The sequence below is a fragment of the Trichosurus vulpecula genome, chromosome 3, assembly GCF_011100635.1.
Source record: "Trichosurus vulpecula isolate mTriVul1 chromosome 3, mTriVul1.pri, whole genome shotgun sequence".
Taxonomy (NCBI): Eukaryota; Metazoa; Chordata; class Mammalia; order Diprotodontia; family Phalangeridae; genus Trichosurus; species Trichosurus vulpecula.
This window is the reverse complement of record NC_050575.1, coordinates 60053903-60072690: the sequence shown is the minus strand read 5'-3', so window position 1 is coordinate 60072690 and position 18788 is coordinate 60053903. Positions and strand designations below refer to the sequence as shown.

General features: G+C 42.4%; 1 protein-coding gene and 1 pseudogene across 1 annotated transcript in view; both read right to left on the bottom strand.

The window, feature by feature from the left end:
• ADAMTS2 (ADAM metallopeptidase with thrombospondin type 1 motif 2) overlaps positions 1-18788 on the bottom strand; it is a 472420-nt gene that overhangs the window by 365785 nt on the left and 87847 nt on the right. The window lies entirely within an intron of this gene.
• Positions 10677-11100, bottom strand: LOC118841949 (annotated as a pseudogene).

The window sequence follows — 18788 nt, the reverse complement described above, 5'->3', positions numbered from 1 at the left end:
AGTTGTGGTATATGATTGTGATAGAATACTATTGTGCTATAAGAAATGATGGGGGGGTCAGAAAAAAAATGGCAAGACTTATATGAACTGATGCAAAGTGAAATGAGAAGAACCAAGAGATCACTGTGCACAGTGAGAGCAATGTTGTAGTGATAATCGACTGTGAAAGACTTGGTTACTCTAATCAATACAATGATCTAAGATAATTCCAAAGCACTCGTGATGAAAAAAATGCTCTTTTTTCATCCAGAGAGAAAACTGATGAACTGTGAGTACAAATTAAAATATAATTTTTCTTACTTTATTCATATCTTTTGGCCTTTTTGTGATTTGGCTAATATGGAAGTATGTTTTACATGATTTCACATACTGTATATAATTGATATTTTGCTTGCCTTCTCAGTGAGTAGTGGAGAGGTAGGAGGGAGGGAGAAAATTTGGAACTCAAAATTTTAAAAGAATGCTAAAAGTAAATAAAGAATAAATTTATTTTTTAAAATGGAGGGAAACATAATCTCCCATTTGGGAAAATCCAAGTGAGTAAAAAGTATTTACTTTCTGTATTCTGAGAACTGAGGTCTCCTGACAAGCCCAGTGAGTCTTGGATCCAACAAGTTGATAGGAACTCATAGAGTTCCTTTCTGAAGGAGGAGGGCATTGACTCCTAGACCCAACAGCTGGGCCCCCAAGGCCTCCAGTGCAGGCTTTCTGAGGCATGTTTCTGTGGGCAGATAGGGAATGATTCCATGGGTGTGGAATGCTTCCCTCACATGGATGGGGTCAGCTGTTTGGGAAAAAAGGCCAAAGGGGATTCAGCCAAGAGAGATCATCCAATAGAACTGAAAAGTTCAACTAGTGTGAGGGGTGATGGATGGATAACCACCATTCTTACTGACAATTCCATTCCACAAACATCAAACACCATCCATATGCAAACCACGATGCTAGATGTTTGAGGCCATGCTAAATTTTGACAAGTCCTACTTTCTGCCCTCGTGGTTCTTACAATTTGGGAGTAGGCAAGCAGGCAACAAACTTTTATTAAGCACTTATTATGTGCCATGCACTGAATTAAGTGCTGGGGATACAAATACAAGCAAAAAGAAACACAGTCCCTACCCTCAAGTAGATCACATTCTAATGGAAAAAGACAATACATAAATGTATTGAAAAGTGTGTGAAAGTGGAGAAGGAAGGAGGGAAGAGATTAACGTACCCACATGGGAACATGGTGTAAAAGTCTAGAAAGTCAGAAGCACAGCCAAGAGGACAATGAAGTTTGGCTGGCTTGGAACATTTCCCAAAGTGGAAGGCCTAGGAAGAACTCATCAATGGGAGAAGGGAGTCAGCATGACAGAGGAATGTACCAAGGTGAGGAAGTCCAAGGTGCTAAGGGAGTTCGCAGGTGAGAGTATGGCTAAGGCATGGTGTTGAAGACCAGAATGTCAAAAGCACAGCCAGAAGGAGAAAAAAGTTTGGCCTGGGCCCTTCCCCAAAATGGAGGAACCAGGAAGAACTCATCAATGGGAGAAGGGGGCCAGCATGGCAGAGGGACATTCCAGGATGAGGAGGCCAAATGGGTAGATGGATGTTCAAGGGTGAGGAGGCCCCAGGATCTGAGGGAGTTTCCAGGGTGAGACCGCAGCTGAAGCCTGGTGTTAACATCTGGAGTGTCTGAAACATAGCCAGAAGGGAAAAGGAATAAGAAGCAAGGGAGGAATATGTGCCTTACACATAGTAAACACTTAATAAATGCATGATGAATATGCTTTTGTTGAGGAAACAGTATGAGCAAAACCACAGAGGCAGGAAGGGGAAACCATCTGGTACAGTGGAAAGAGAATTGGCTCTGGGAAAAATCTGGGTTCAAATCCCATCTCTAAGACTGACACCTTCTGTGCCCTTCAAGTCACTTCACTTCCCTGGCCCTGTTCCTCATCCGTAAAATAAGGAGGCTGGACTAGATAGCCTTAGACGTCCCTTCTAGCTCTAGACCTATGCTCCTATAAAAGGGGCCAGCAAATAACCTATAGAATAAGATCTGGAGGTGGAAGAGACCTTAAAAGATCACCTAGTCCAACCCCCTCATTCTATAAATAAGGAAAGCGAGATCCAATGGAACTGAAGTAGAGTTTTCAGGAAGGAGAAAGGAGAGATGACTGGAAACATAGGGTGATGACAGACTGTGAAAGGCCTAGGATGCCTGGCTAAGGAGATTAAGCTTTATTCTGTAGATGATGAATAGGAAACCACTGAAGATTTTTTAAGAAAGGAGAAAAAATACTGAAACAATATAAAAGGAATACAGAATACCCACTGTGGAAAAAAATCACATTCTATAATTTTAACATTCCATAAGTACCAATACGTGCTCCTCAGACAAATGCAGATGGGGTTGGAGCTGACTCCTCATATTCTAGGCAGCTCTTGGTTTTGCTAGGGCAGGCAAGGTTGTAGCCATCTTCTAGCCTCCAGGCTTTCTTGGACTCTAACTACAAAACCTACTAGAACAGGGATCATACTGTAGACCCATAGAGTTTCAGAACTGAAAGAGGCCTTGAAGGTCACCTGGCTCCTAAGCAAAATTCCAGCCATGTGGTGGATAAATGGTCACTGGCCTGTACTTGAATGCTTCCAGTGACACAGGGAGCAATTTCACCTCCTAAATCACTCTATTCCACAGCTCCAGTTATCAGGAAGCCTTTCCTTACAGAAAACCTAGGTCTTCCTTTCTATCATTTCCACCCATGGCTCCCAATTTTGCCCTCTGGGCCTAAGCAGAACACATATAATCCCTATTCCATAATGACCTTTTAAATACCATAGCTGAAGCCAGCTATTATGTCACCCTAAATCTCTTCTTCTCTGGGGTGAATATTTCCAGTTCCCTCAAGTGATCTTCATATGGCAAGATCCTGAAGTCTTTTATCGCACGGATCAGTCTTCTCTGAGCAATCTCCAGCTTAACCAGAGCCTTCTTGAAATGTGACATCTCAAAACGAACACTACATGTGGTCTGACCAGGGCAAAATATAGTGGAACTCTGATTCCCTTTCCTTAAAGCAGCCTTTAGATGACATCAGCTTTTTTGCCTTCCATAACACATTTATACTGAGCTTATTAAGCTTTAAAACCCCCAAATGTTTTTCATATAAACTACTGACTAGCTAAACCTCTACTTTGTACTTATGATTTTTTCAACCACATTACTTTTTTGAACCCAAGATATCTGACATAGTCTCCAGTCCCCTCACCATCCTTTTCTCACATACTCCAATTTGTTGATGTCTCTCTATAAAACATGGCGGTCAAATACTCTAAATGGATTCCAACCCAGGCAGAAGTAAGCGAGATTATAATCCGTTTCTTCTGGACTTTACTTAGACTTCAGCATAGCCATGATTTCATAAACCTGTGAGCCCCCTCAATGGTTCAGATCTCAGTCTATTCATATCTTCTCACCTTGTATGACTCTTGCCCATGTTATCACATAAGGATAGCCTAAATGTGATATGTGAACTCTAGATAGTGTCTACCCAAAGCACCAGAGGGCTTGCTCTAGGTCTTTTGACATTCCATATGTACCAGTTCAGGCTTTGATTTATCTTTTATCTTTAGCTATAATTATATGACCAGCTCATTCTCTTTTCCATTCATAAGATCTTTTACACCAGGGCAGGGGACTTCACTGCTCACAGAAAAGTAGATGAAGGTCATCAAACTCCTTCTTTTAGTCTTGGACTAGAGGGCCACCATAGGCTTGAAATGAAATCAAAAGAATTTTTCACCTCTAAGTCAAGTAGCAGACCGAGTTAAGGGAGTGGCAGCTCAATCGGATGCCAAAGAAGTTTAAAAGACATATTCAGTGCCTCGGGACTTCATTGCCTGGGTCTGAATCAAGAGAGTTAAAAGAGCAGATGGTGTTATGAGTGAAAAAAAACTGATAGATTGCTATATGAAAGAAGGCGTTCTTTCATTCTTCTTTGTGTCCCCAGTACGTAGGACAATACCTGGTGAATAGCACAGTTGTAATAATTGCTTATTTATCCATATCAGGAAGAGGCGCCATGGCATCTGTGATTCAATGGAAGACCAACAGGTGGCAGGAGAGAGCAGCACAGCTGAAATAGCAAATGACTGATCTGAAGACCAGCAAGGTGCAACGGTTTTCACAGGTCAATAACATCACCAGACAATCAGAGATATCAATGAGTCTGGAGACAGAAGGAATACCATCACATGCAGAGGAGTGTTCTAGCAAGCATGCCAATCTTGGAGCATAAACTGTCCTGCCTCCACATGTTCCCTGACCGTGCATACTCTCTATGCATGTGCTACACCATACATGTTCCATGCACATTTCTCTACACATGTTTCCTCTCGCATTATTGATACAGTAATCTGTGGGCCAGTGTCTACTCCAGTGTGTGGGGGAGGGAGAAGGGGGAAGGAGGAGTCCAGAATCTCTCAAGTTGGTGATTTTCCTAATTGTCTTTTTTTTCTATCATTTCAAGTATTCTGGTAAAAGAAACACTGATGAGGGTTTGTGGGCTGTGGTTTTGAGTGGATATTATCGCAGAGTGTATCTTGAACATGTGGGAGCTTAAAACAAAGTCATCATGGATAGTATTCAATAGTCTGTGTACCTATAATTCTGGCAGCTAGGTGGCGCAATGGAGAGAGTACTGGGCTGAGTCTTCCTGAGTTCAAATCTGACCTCAGACACTTCCTAGCTGCGTGATATACTGGGCAAGGCACTGACCACTATTTGTCTCAGTTCCCCTACTGTAAAATGAGCTGGAGAAGGACATGGCAAACTACTCCAGTATCTTTGCCAAGAAAACTCCCAAAAGGGGTCACAAAGAGAGGGTATTAAAATAAGGATAATAATAGCACCTACCTCCCAGGGTTGTTGTAAGGATCAAATGGGATAATGTTTGTAAAACGCTTAGAACAGTGCTTGGCACGCAGCATTTATAAATGCTTATTACCTTTCCTTTCATACATTTTATGTTCCAGCCAAACCGTCTTCCTGCTGTTTCCCAAATTGAGCATTTAACCTCTGATCTCCATGTTACACTACTTATTTCTGCTTCTTAGAAGCCTTAACTTCCTTTAAGGAGTAGCTTAGGGTCCACCTCCTACTTTAAGCCTTTACTGATCTCATTAGCTGCTGGTGTTCTCTCTCCAATTGTCTTGAATTTACTTATCAGTGTACACACCACGATTCCCCCAATGCAGAGTAAGCTCCTTGAGGACAGAGACTTCATTTTTGTTTTTATACTCCTAACATTGATCACAGTGTCTGCACATAGCAAATACTTAATAAATGATTAGAGATATATTGATGTCACTAAAATCCCCAGATGTTTACATCTGCCCCCATCCAATATTTGTACAAATTTCTTGAACCCAAGTATAGGACTTTACATTTAATACAATTAAATTTCATGATATTTGGCCCATTGTTCTAACCCATCAAAGGCTTTTGGAATCTCTGTTCTGTCATGCAACATGCTGGCTAATCTTCCTAGCTTTGTACCATACACATAACTGATAAGTGTGGCATCTCTGCTTTCATCCAAGTCACTAAGGGGCAAAATAGCAGAGGACCAAGGACAGATCTTTTGAACACTCCAGCAGTGTTGACAATAGTCCCTCAATTACACCCTTTTGGTTCCAATGGATCAACTGACTGCAAACCCTGCTAACTGTAATATCTAGCACACACATCCCCATGCTGTCCCCAAGGCTATTATGAGAGACTTTGCCTAATGCTTTGCTGAAATCGAGGTATGCTATGTCTACAGGACTTCTTTGATCTAATAGTCTACCACTCCTGTCAGAAAGGGAAATGAGAAGGAAGATAGTTTCCTTCCCTGCCCATCCATATACCTCAACACCCATAAGCACAATTTGATGGGCTCATGAATGAAGAGAAACACCAAGGGTAGCTTGAGGAGATGACCAACCCCACCTCCTTTGTTGTGTTTTTGAGTCAAGACTGGGGTTTGGACTATACCGCTCAACTAGTAAGGTCATTATGTTACCTAATGTCTAATATAGTGATACATAATAATGTCCTACAAATAAATATGAGAAAAAAAATGTTTGCCTTCAGACAGATTTGTATGGTATAGTTTGTTAGAGAAAGAGAATTCTAGTACTTGATGTATTTGCCTTTTTACTTTGATTCACAAGAAGATCATACCCAGAAAAGATCACTTGACTTGGATTCAGAAGGCAAGGTCCAGTTTCAGTGCTGACAGTAACCATGTGACCACTCTGGTCAAGTCATTTCTTATCAATAAACTTTAGGTGCCTCATTTCAATTCAATTCACCAAATGTTGATGATGCACTATAATATGCTTTGGGCAGGCCCTGTTATGACCCCTACTAAGACCTCATTGAGGAACATCGATCTAGAATGAAAAAGTATCCTGAGGATGGTGGGTATAGGATTAATTTATTAGATAACATCAAGATAAGACTGCTAGGTGGCATGGTAGATAGAGTGCTAGGCCTGGAGTCAGGAAGACTCATCTTTCTGAGTTTATATCTGGCCTCAGACACTAGCTGTGTGACCCTGGGCAAGTCACTTAACCCTATTTGTCTCAGTTTCCTCTTTTGTAAAATGAGATAGAGAAGGAAATGGCAAACCACTCCAGTAACTTTGCTTAGCAAACCCCAAATGTGGACACAAAAAGTAGGCACAACTGAAAACAACTCAAGAAAACAAGGCTGAAAGGCGGAGGTCAGTGGAGGGGCAGAGAATGTAGTAAAATAAAGAAGGGGTAATGTCCAGAGGCATGCAGCCCCAAGTCATATCAACTTTATTTTGACATTTGCCCAAGCAACCCCCTGGTTGATGCAGCATCCAGCTTTGGGGGATAAAAGAAACTGCAGAGAGGAGGAAGGGGCATTGCTCCTCCGCCAGGCAAGACCCTCGTTTCAGGTAGGCTGCTTTGTGGGACAAGTTTGGAGAGAAAGGGAGTCAGCCTACTGCCTGTAACTGTTACTGGGGCCAATTCGGCAAGATGTATCTTTGATTTCTGTTTACTCTGATTATTCACATAGCAACCCAATGTCTCCTTCTCCCTCCTCCTACCCTCTCCCCTTCTCCCCTCCCTTCTGTTTCCTTCCTTCCTTCCTTCTCTCTCTCTCCCTTTCCCTCTCACTCTCTGTCATCAACATTCATGCAACACTCTTAACAAAACATATCCTTGGACCACATAACTCTACAGACATCTAGATTGGCCTTGTCTAGGTGTTCAAGAGGGATCTAATGAACTCTGCTTGGTTCCAGACAATAGAAACAATAGCAACGAGTATAAGTTGCAGAGCAGTAGATTTTAATTCAATGTCAGAAAACCCTTTTAACAATTAGAGCTGTCCAAAAGTGGGCTGGGCTGCCTTGAGGGACAGCGCTTTCCCTCTCACCGGAGGTCTTCAAGCAAAAGCTGGATGACTATGTGGGGCTCTGTTCATTGTCATAGAGAAGAGTGCTGGATTTGGCTGGAGTCAAGAAGAAAGACCTAAATTAAAATTCTGTCTCAGATACTCAGTTATATAACCCTGGGAAAGTCATAATCTATAAAATAGGGATAATAGCATCTACCTCACAGGACTATTATGAGGAACAAATGAGATGATCTATGCAATTGCTCTACAGACCTTAAAGCAATACGTAAAGGTTAGAGATCAGCAATGTGGTAGAGTGGCCTTGGGGCCAGAAAGACCTGGGTTTGAGTCCTGCCTCTGACATATACAGACTGTTTGACTGAGTGAGTAACAACCTCTCAGTCCTCTAAGCAACTCTAGAAGATAGAGTTCTTAATTTGGGGAGCACGGGTAGATTTTAGGGAGGTCCATGAACTTGGATGAGGAAAAATTATGGATTTAATTCACTATAATTTGCTTCCTTTGTAGTCATATACATTCTATTTTAAAATGTTATTCTGAGATTACCAAAAGTATCCACAACACACAAAAAGTTAAGAGCCTCTGCTCTAAGATTATAACTTGTAGAGAAGGTGCTGACCTGCATGGTAGAGGGAGCTTCATCATCCAGTAGTTCCATAAACCGATAAAACCACAGATCTTGTCCTTGCTCTTGTGTGGTTATGTTATGGCTGGGAACGATGATGATGATGGTGGTGGTGGTGGTGGTGGTGATGATGATGATGATGATGTTACAGTAGGGATTCTTTTCAGGAGTGGGTTTGACTAGATGGTCACTTTAGTCTCTTCTAATTCTAAACTTCTATGACTTTATAAGGAAGTACTTCCTAACCACAGGAGCCGGCCAAAAGTTAAATGAGTTTTCCTAGGAGGTAATGAGTACCCCATGCCTAGGTCCATGAACTTGAATGGGAAAAAATTACAGATCTAATTCACTAAAATTGGTTCCTTCGTAGTCATATACATTCTATTTTATGCATTTTAAAATGTTATTCTGAGATTACCAAAGGCATCCACAACACACAAAAAGTTAAGAGCCTCTGCTCTAAGATTATAACTTGTAGAGAAGGTGCTGACCTGAATGGTAGAGGGAGCTTCTTCATCCAGTAGTTCCATAAACCAATAAAACCACAGATCTTGTCCTTGTTCTTGTGTGGTTATGTTATAGTGGGGAACCATGATGATGATGATGGTGGTGATGATGATGATGATGATGATGATGTTACAGTAGGGATTCCTTTCAGGAGTGGGTTTGACTACATGGTCACTTTAGTCTCTTCTAATTCTAAATTTCTGTAACTTTATAAGGAAGTACTTCCCAATCACAGGAGCTGGCCAAAAGTTAAATGAGTTTCCCAGGAGGTAATCAGTATCCCCATGCCTAAATTCTTCAAGTAGAGGCTAGAAGACCATTTGTCAGGAATGATGAAGAAGGGATTACTGTTCAAGGACTGGTTGAATATAGTAGGTTCTTAATAAATGTTTGTTGTTTGATTGGACAATGGAAGGTCCCTTCCCACTCTGATTCCCTGTTAGATTGTAAGTATTCTGAGAGTATGGTTCATGTCATATCTATGATATTACAATCTAGATAAAACCCTCATGAATCCAACTTAGCCCCAACTTATCTTTACAGCTTCCTTGTACATTGCTCCCTTTCCTTCACTGTACAATCCACCCAAACTAGCTTTCTTTCTTTTCTTTGCCCACAACAATCTTTCTCTGTGCTTTTGTACTAGGCACCCACCACGCCTGGAATATATTGCCCCTCACAGAGACCCTCTTCCTTCAAGACTCCACTCAAGACATCTTCTAAAAGAAGCCTTTCCCAATTTCCTCAGCCACTAAGTTCCCTCCCTCTCAAAATACCTTGTATTTTGACATGGACCATACTCTCAGAACGCTTACAATCTAACAGGGCATCAGAGCGGGAAGGCACCTTCCACTGTATTTGTATTTATACATATATATGTGTGTGTGTGTATATATATATGTATATATACGTATATATATATGTATATATATATAATTTGTATTTATTCTCTTTACATGTCTTCTGTATATTCACAAATGCATGTATGCATATACATGTATATGTACATCTACATATGTATATTACATATTACATTGCATGTACATGGGTATATAGGCATGTACACATATATATGCATGTTTGTATGTATGTATATGCCTTTATGTATATGTATAAAGTATACATATATACATATACTTGTTGTCTCTTCCATTAGAATATAAACACCTTAAGAGCAGGGCTTAATTCATTCTTTGTATTTATATCCTTAGCCCATAGCAGATACTTAATAAATGCTTATTGATTGATTCCTTTCCATTTGCTACTCTCATTTTACCCTCTCTTGTTTCCATTCCTTTGTTCACACTGTGCCCTTGCCTGCGATGGTCTCTGCCTGAAGAGATTCCTGTCAAGGCCTAAATTAGGCAGGGGCTACTTCCTCTGAAGCCCTTCCCCCCAGAGTCAGAATTGATTTCTACCCCTTCTCAAACTTTTCATTGCACTTTCCCGGGACTTCTTTGTACTTAGACTCCCAGAGTTCAAGGGGATCCTCACGACAGCCATCTAGTCCTCCCTCTCCACTAAAGAAGAACAAAAATCCCCCTACCACATCCATGAGAAGCAGCCATCCAGTTTCTACTTGAAGACCTCCAGCCACAGGGAGTTCATTCACCCCCTGGGGCAGTCCCATTGTCCTTGTGGACCACTCTGTCAGCTTTGCTTAGAATGGAGCAGAATTCTCTTTCTTTAACTTCTACCCATTCATTGTTCCCAGTTCAGTCCTCTAAAATCAAGCAAAATAGGTACAATCCTTCTTCCATGTAATGACCCACCAGTTGGTCAATAAACATCTATCAAGTATCTACAATGTGACAGGCACTGTGCCAAGTTCTGGGGATACAAAAAGGCAAAAGGCTGTCCCTGCCCTCAAGGAACTCATAATCCAATGACATGCAAATAACAAGAACATGCAAGTAACTGTGTGCCGATGAGCTACAAACTGGAAATAAAACAAACTGTGTAAAGGATACCACTCTTTCTTTTTTTTTGTTTCCAAGTTTTTCCAAGGTTTATTTAATATCAGAGGAGAACGAGGAAGTTGTTTGGCAAAACACTGAGTAGGGTTACTATACATCAATCTTTTTTTATAAAACACCTGACAAAGGCATTAATGGCTTAGATTCAGGGCCCGTTGGCCAGCTTCCAACCTTCCAGTTTGCCCAACTTCAAAAGGGCAGCAGAGGCGCCCATATACACACACACACACTGCTGCCCCGCTGGTATAGCTGTGCATTCGGGCCCCGAGGGTCATGCCCACAGCACAGCCTCCAAAGAAGTAGTTCAGGGGGTCATCTGGTTTTTCTCGAATTTGAGCACTGATACAGGAAGTGATCCCAAATATGGCACGTACGGCAGCCAAGGAGACTATAGATTTCCTAGCTCTTACCAATCCTTCAGCAGATGATTCAGGTGGGACAAACGCAAGGTGGTAGGCAGATGCCACCAAACCAACAGCGGCACCCATCTTGGTGGTGACACAGCCCTTGAGGTGGCATTCTGTGCCATCAGGGACGTCCCAGTATTCCTTCACTAGGTAAGACGCCATGATCACCCCTCATCCCACCCCAACGGCAGCTACTCCAAGATACCACTCTTTCCTGTAGCATACTTACTTGTAAACATGATTTTTCCCTCTCTTGGATAGTAAATTCCTCGAGGGCAAGGTCTGTGCTGTATTTTATCTGTATGTGTCCCTGATGCTTAGATGGCACAGTGGATAGAGTGCCAGTACTGCAGTCAGGAAGACCTGAGTTCAAATCCAGCCTCAGACCCTTACTACTGTGTGACCCTGGGTAAGTCATTTAACCCTCTTTTCCTCAACTGTAAAATGAGCTGGAGAAGGAAATCGCAAACTACCCTAATATCTTTGCAGAAGAAAACCCCCAAAATGAAGAGTTGGACATGACTGAAAAGTGATTAAACAACAACAAATTCCTTGCACCAAACACAAGTCATTGTACATAGTTGGCACTTAATAAATGCTGTCTGGAAATAAATGCGCTGCCCCTGTCCCTCTTGCTCATTCTCAGAGCTCAGCAGCCAAGTCAAGAGGAAGAGAATTCTGAGGACAACAGAGGGAACTTTAACTGTTTATCTTTCTGACACTGTGTCCTCCAGGTACCCGGTAAATATTGATCATAGATAAGAGTTTCAAGAGCTGAGGAGAAACTTGGAAAGCATCCAGTCCCACCTTCCCATTTCAGAACATAGAAAACAGCCCTAAGGGCCCAAGGGACTTGCCTAGAACCACATGGGTTGTAAAGGAGTAGCACCAGGATCTGAATATGAGTCCCCTGATTCTAAATTCAATTTTCTTCTCAAGCTATACCACAGCTTGGGAAGTGGGACAGATGCCTAATACTCAGAATACAAGAGAAGAAGCAGAAAGTCAGAAAGTGGTGTACTCGTCCAAAAGAAATTCTTATATTTTCTAATCAGATGGAATTCTTAGATTAACAGTCCAAATATTTCAGGAATCAGTTTTCTTGCAAACATTAATATTTCTTTGACTGTTAGACTAATAGATGTACTGCTCCACCTCAAGAACCAGTAATGTTTTACCATCACTCAGTGAGAAAACTTGGAAAAGACTGCTGTGTTCAGGGTAAGAACTCATTTCTGAAAAGCCACAAAATTATTCCCCATTCTGCATAGAAAGAAAGGAATTGGGGAGAGAGGGGAGAGAGAGATGTGACAACAGGTGGGTGATCTCCCCGCTAACTGCAAGCAAAAGCCCTTTTAGGGGCCCTGGTGTCCCAACCTCAGATTTCAGCCAATCCCACTTCACAAACAAAATCACAGAGTGTAACAGCTGGGAAGGAATTTAGAAATCTAATGCAGCTGCTTCATAAAAACAAAAGCAGCCACAGTTCACATTTCTATAGTGTTTGAATATTTACAAAGAAGTTTCCTTACAAGTGGGGGTGGCTAGATGACACAGTGGATAGAGTGCCTGGTCTGGAGTTGGGAAAACTCATCTTCTGAGTTCAGATCCAGCCTCAGACACTTACTAGCTGTGTGATCCTGGGCAAGTCACTTAACCCTATTTGCTTCACTTTCCTCATCTGTAAAATGAGCTGGAGAAGGAAATGGCAAACTGCCCCAGTATTTCTGCCAAGAAAATCCCAAAAGGAGCCAGAAAGAGTCAGACACAACTGACATGACTGAACAACAACAACAGAGGGGATAGGGATCCAGTGCGGTTTCTTGAATAGGGTAGTGAGATGGTCAGACATGTACTTTAGGGAGATCTCTCTGATAGCTGAGTGGAGGATGGACTGAAGTGGAGAGAGACTTAAGGCTGGAGGCCAACCAGCAGGCTGCTGCAATAGTCCAGGTACGAGGAGGTGAAGGCCTACACCAGAGAATAGAAGGGGGCAACATCTTACAACATCTTGGTAATGCAAAAATTATCATCTCCATCCAAAGCAGTTTCCCTCCAACAACTAGGTAATACAAGTTATCATTCTCCACATTTTGCGGTAAGGAACCTGAACCCCAGACAGGGAAAATGATTCCTCCAATATCACGTGGCTAACCAACAGCAGTCATAACTAACACAGAACTCCTGAACCCCAGCCTTGGCATCTCACCCTTGGGAAGTTCTAGCTAAATAACATTCTTTATCATATTGGGCCCCAGTGCTTTTTGGGGATACCACAGGTCTTAGTCATGAAGAATTTTTGGAGGCAGGATAGTGCAGTGGAAAATTTAGTGGAGGCAGCTAGGTGGCACAGTGGATAGAGTGTGGGCCTAGAGTCAGGAAGACTCCTTTTCCTGAGTTCAAATCTGGCCTCAATCACTTACTAGCTTTGTAACTCTGGGCAAGTACTTAACCCCAGTACCTGCCTCCATCCTGCCCCTGCCCCCCACCCCCGCCAAAAAAGTATACTGGCCCTCAGGGCAGAAAAACCCAGTTTAAATTCTATCTCTGAACCTTTACTATCCATGTGGCCTTAGGTGAATCAATTTCATCATCATTAAAACTGGACTTGAAGACCTGAAGTCAATTGCAGTTCTAGAGCTGAGATCCACAGGCAGAGAGGCCTCCCCTCCCTCACTGGACATGGGCCAGCTCTTCCTGCCTTCTCGGTTAGAGGCATTGTGGTGCCCTGAAAATACGCCCAGCCTTGGCCACCAGTGGTTATCCAGAGGGGAACTACAAGCTTTCAACCTTGCTATGGGGCTGTTGGTTAAAATGCCAGCTGTCACATCCCTTGCCTTTAATCAGGTCCTGCACCAACAGCTCATAAAATGTAAAAGAGGCCTCTCTGTCCACAGCCCCTAGTCGGTCTCCCCAAAAGTCAGACCATAGAATAAGGCCCACACTTTGCATTTATTGTTTGCAGAGAGGAAATGGTGCTTGGAAGATGGAAAAATCAAACAAAACAACGATTTCAGGGAAGCCACACAAACCCACTGTCAGATGGAAGGGGTCTTAGGATCCTCATTTTATAGGTAAGGAAATTTAGACTTAACGAGAAGACAGCAGAGCCAAGACTCAAACCCAGGAATACCATCCTCCCACCACACCATGCCGCCTCCTAAGCAAAGAGGTTGTTACCTGCTTCTGTCTCTGCTACCAAGTACCAGGTTCTTTTTCCCAAAAGAACCATATATTCTACCATTAGTAAATTCTGTGAAATTAGAACACTGAATTTCTCCATGTTCAAAAACTCCATTCGCAATAGGCAAATGAATCACTTACCACTGCTCCTCCAAAGGCATCCCCTTGGTTTGTAGATTCACTGTCCTTAACACAAACTCATCAGGGCACTCTGTTCTCCTCTCACCAAACACTTGCCCCAGCCCCAGAGTTCACCACCCAAATCTCAACTTTCCCTCCTAAATTTGCTCTTATTTTCACTAAGAGGGACCTGGTAAGAATCCATCTTCAATGGCCAATCAGGCCATCTGCATTGGCCAATAGGGCTGGGTCTTCAGGGGGCATACTGGACATAAGCTCTATGTGGCCCTCTTTGGCCTCAATGCCCAAAAAGTTCTTAGAGACTCAGTCCAGGCACTAGCCCAGCATGGCCTCTGGTTCTGCTGCCCTGAGGTCAGTATATCCTCTAATTTACTGTCTCCATGGAACCACATGTCTCCCATCAGTCTCTCCTTTCTCCTATTTTGAGCTGGACAAGGAAAGATAGGGAAAAATGCAAGCCAACATCTATTCCAGATGTTTTCTTTCCACTGCTAAGGCCTGTGATTAGAACAACAGCCCTCATCCAGTCTTCTGGGCCACTGAGCACCCTCTCCCAAATTCAATCTCCTGTTCTCCCCTTTCTAAGCTTCAGTACAGTCTTCCAAGTCAGAACATCTCAAGACATTGGATCTGAATTGGATGCTTTCTAGGGTTCTCTCCTGCTCTTAGAACTCATGCAGTAGAATGTATGATGCTTGAGGATAAGGTCAGCTTTTTGTTTTGTCTTTGCAAAAGACAATGACTTTCACACAAGCAGGCATTTAATAAGTGCTTTTGAATTGAATCAAATATAAATTAACTCCCACATTTCATGGATGAGGAAACCAGCCCAAGCCACAGAGCAAGTCGGTGAGAGCTAAAACTAACACATAGGACTACTGAATAAAAAAAAGACATTCTCTTCTTTCCCAAAGATGAAATATTAGGCAGATACAATAAATCAATCAGAGGGCACACTCTTTCCTTCCTGCAAGAAAATGATTTCCCAGGAAACAAGGAGCCCCATGGGTTAGGGAGAAGGGTAGAGAACAAGAGAAGTTTCTTATCCGAGATTGGGGGTTCTTAACCTGGAGTTACTGAACTTTTTAAAAAAATATTTTGATATAATTGATTTCTTTGGTAATCCTATTATTTTATTTCATGCATTTAAAGATATTATTCTGAGAGGGGGTTCCTAGGTTTCACCAGTTTGCCAGAGGGGTCCATGACACAAAAAAAAGGTTTAAAATACCTGTAAGGCTATTACTTGTTGGATCATTGAAGGCAAGTTTCCTAGGCTCTCTGTGTCTCATTCCTTCCATTTATAAAACAACTGTAAGGAATTTTTGTTTGGAGGCAGCATAGTATGGTAGAAAGGGCATCAGAGTCAGAAGACTTGGGTTCAAATTCTGTGCCTATTTAAAATGAGGAGGTTGAACTATATAGTCTCTGAGGTCCCTTTCAGCTCCAAATCTGTGATCCTAGCTCAATGGAAGGCCAGGAGGGTGAGCGAAGTGACCACAGATGTGAACTCTACAGGCTTTCTAGAAAGCTGAATCATCACCACTACATACAGTATGTATTCCTGATATCACAAGAATGGATTTACCTGTCACCCTAAAAGGACCTTGTATGGCCAGGACGGCCAAAAAGTATTGCTCCTACCCACCATTTCTTTCATTTCATTCATTCAATAACTATTTATTTATTAAGGGCCTCCTATGTGCCAGGCACTGTGCTAAGCACCAGGGATACAAAAAGAGACAAAAGAGAGCCCCGGCCCTCAAGGAGCTTACAATCTAATAAGGGAGACAGCATGCAAACAAATAAATATATATAAAGCAAGCAACTGACAGGATAAATAGGAAATAAATAAAAGAGGGAAGGCACTGGAATTAAGAGTGATTGGAGAAGGCTTCCTGTAGAAGCTGGGTTAAGGAAGCCAGGGAGGTCAGCAGTCAGAGTGGGGAAAGCAGAGCATTCCAGGCATGGGAGACAGCCAGACACATGGCCTGAGGGTCTGTTCAAGTTAGTTCAATTCAGTAAACGTGTATTCATTACTAGATGGGTAGAGAGGACAAAAACATATATGATAAATAGCTATCTCCCTTATCCTCATGGAACTTTTAAACAAACAAGGTAGACGATGATAGAAACCAACGAGAAATCTAGACAGTGTTCTGGGAAAATGTGAGAAGGCTTTCACCTGGGAGATACGTGGAAGGCCTGACCCAGGCTGGAAGAAAGCGGGAGGCCTTCAACGAGCAAGGATAAGGAGGGAGTGTATGCCAGGAATGGGGCCAGTCCTCATGAATGCATGTAGGAGAGAGAGGGCAGGACGAGATCAGGGAACAGGCAGGAGTCCAACGTGGCTGGAAGGCAGACTGTGTGAGAGGGATAGCTTAAATAAGCAAGACTGCAGAGCCAGGTTTCAGAAAGACAAGTTCAAAGCTAAGGCCTAAAATATTTTTTAATTTATTTTATTTTTGATTTATGGAGTAAAACAAGCATTTCTATAATAGTATAATAAAAAAGATGATTACACATGAAACCACAAATTACTATGTATGACTTGCTATTCTTTTAAAATATACAACAAAGTGATCGTGTGAATTTTTTTTTCTCCCCTCCCCGCTCCATGGTAAGACCTAAAATCTTGATGTGGGCATTTAACTATGATCCATAGCTCCATAATAATAATAATAATAATAATAATAATAATAGGGGAAAGGGAATATGTATTATATATTATATAGTACCCACTGTGTGCCAGGCACTGTGCTAAGCAGTTTACAAATATTATTTCATTTGATAATTATTTTTATGTAATGCTAATCATAGCAACGATAATAGCCAGCATTTACATAGAGCTTTAAGGTTCACAAAGCCTTTACCATGTGTTATCTCCTGAGACTCACAACAACCCACGGAGGTGTGCGCTATTATTATCATCTCTATTTTACAGATGTGGAAATGAGAGAGAAGTCACTTTTCCAGAATCAAACCACTTGTAAGTGTCTGAGGCAAGATTCAAACTCAGATCTTTTTGAGTCCAAGTCCAGCACTCTATGTATTATACCACCTAGCTGCCTAGTCAGCCATTAGGAACCAAGCCCACCCTAGGAATACATACACGTAATCAATTATTCCTCCTCCTCCTATTTCTTCTTCTTCTTCTTCTTCTTCTTCTTCTTCTTCTTCTTCTTCTTCTTCTTCTTCTTCTTCTTCTTCTTCTTTCTGTTCTCTCTCTCTCTCCCTCTCTCGTGCCTCCTTCTATCCTCTCCTCTCTCTCCCCTCCTCTCCTTTTCTCTTCTCTGTCTTTCTCTCTCTGCTCTGTCTGTCCTCTGTCTCTGTCTGTCTATCTCTCCCCCCGCCACACACACACACACACCCACACCCACACACACACACACAGAACAAGGTAGAATATGAATGGCATGGACGTCTGGAGGTCTTAGGCAGGGATAAATAGGGGACAAGGAACTTCTGATACCCCCCAAGTAGGGCCCTCTACTTGCGTGCCCCAATGCAGGTTCACATCTTCTCCTGCCCCTTCTCTCTTGGAGCAGCCACATGACCCTCCCAGGGTTGTCTAAGGACACTCACTTCTAATAACTACAGGAAAATGGGTGGGGTGAAAATGAACACCAGGACTTACAATGCACTGGGCCTGACCTTCTTGGGCTCCTATCCTCACTAACTCATTATTTGCGTTCTTTGTCTTGAGATTCAGACCTGCTCTATTCCATCTCCCTCCTTCAGAGCTAATGCTCCTAAGTAGTCCCTCCCTAGGGAAAGGGTAATCCATACATACTCTTTTCCACCACACTTCTCTTTTCCAGAGAAACTAGGGACCAACTAGGTACCTCCAAGGTTCAAGGGAGACTCATTTACATCCCAACAGAAATATCATTTCAATTTCTTCTTGCAGTAGAATATACACCCCTGGAGGGCAGGGATTATTTCAATTTCGGGGTTTTATATCCCCAGCCCCTGGCACATCACAGGTAGTAAATGTTTAATGTTTGTTGAATTGAATTCTTTATTCATAAAGAAAAGTGATTTTCAATACCTCACACTGACACTTACTCTCTTTGTAGCCCTGGGGCAAATCCTTTCTCTGAGACTCATTTCCTTCCCCTATGATGAGAGAAGCTGGGGCTCAATGGTCTCTCACAGTTTTCCCTTCCTGTGTTTTATATTCTAAGATCCTTTTGGCTCTAACAAAACCTTTCTCCTTTTCTGTGGCAGGCTTTCCAGATTCTCCCCCAGGAGTGCACTCATTGACCCTGAAGGCAGAGACCTCTTCCACCCCACACAGACATATGTCTACAAGATTCTCAACTCCCTCACTCTACACCAGGGGTGGGGAACCTTTGGCCTCAAGGCCACTTGTGGCCTTCTAAATCCTTGGCTGAGGCTTTTTGACTGAGTCCAAGTTTTACAGAACAAATCCTTTTATTCAGGTGACTTGTCCTGTGAAGTGTAGATCCAGTCAAAGGGTGGCACTTGAGGACCCCACCCCCTGCTCTACAAAAACATGCCAA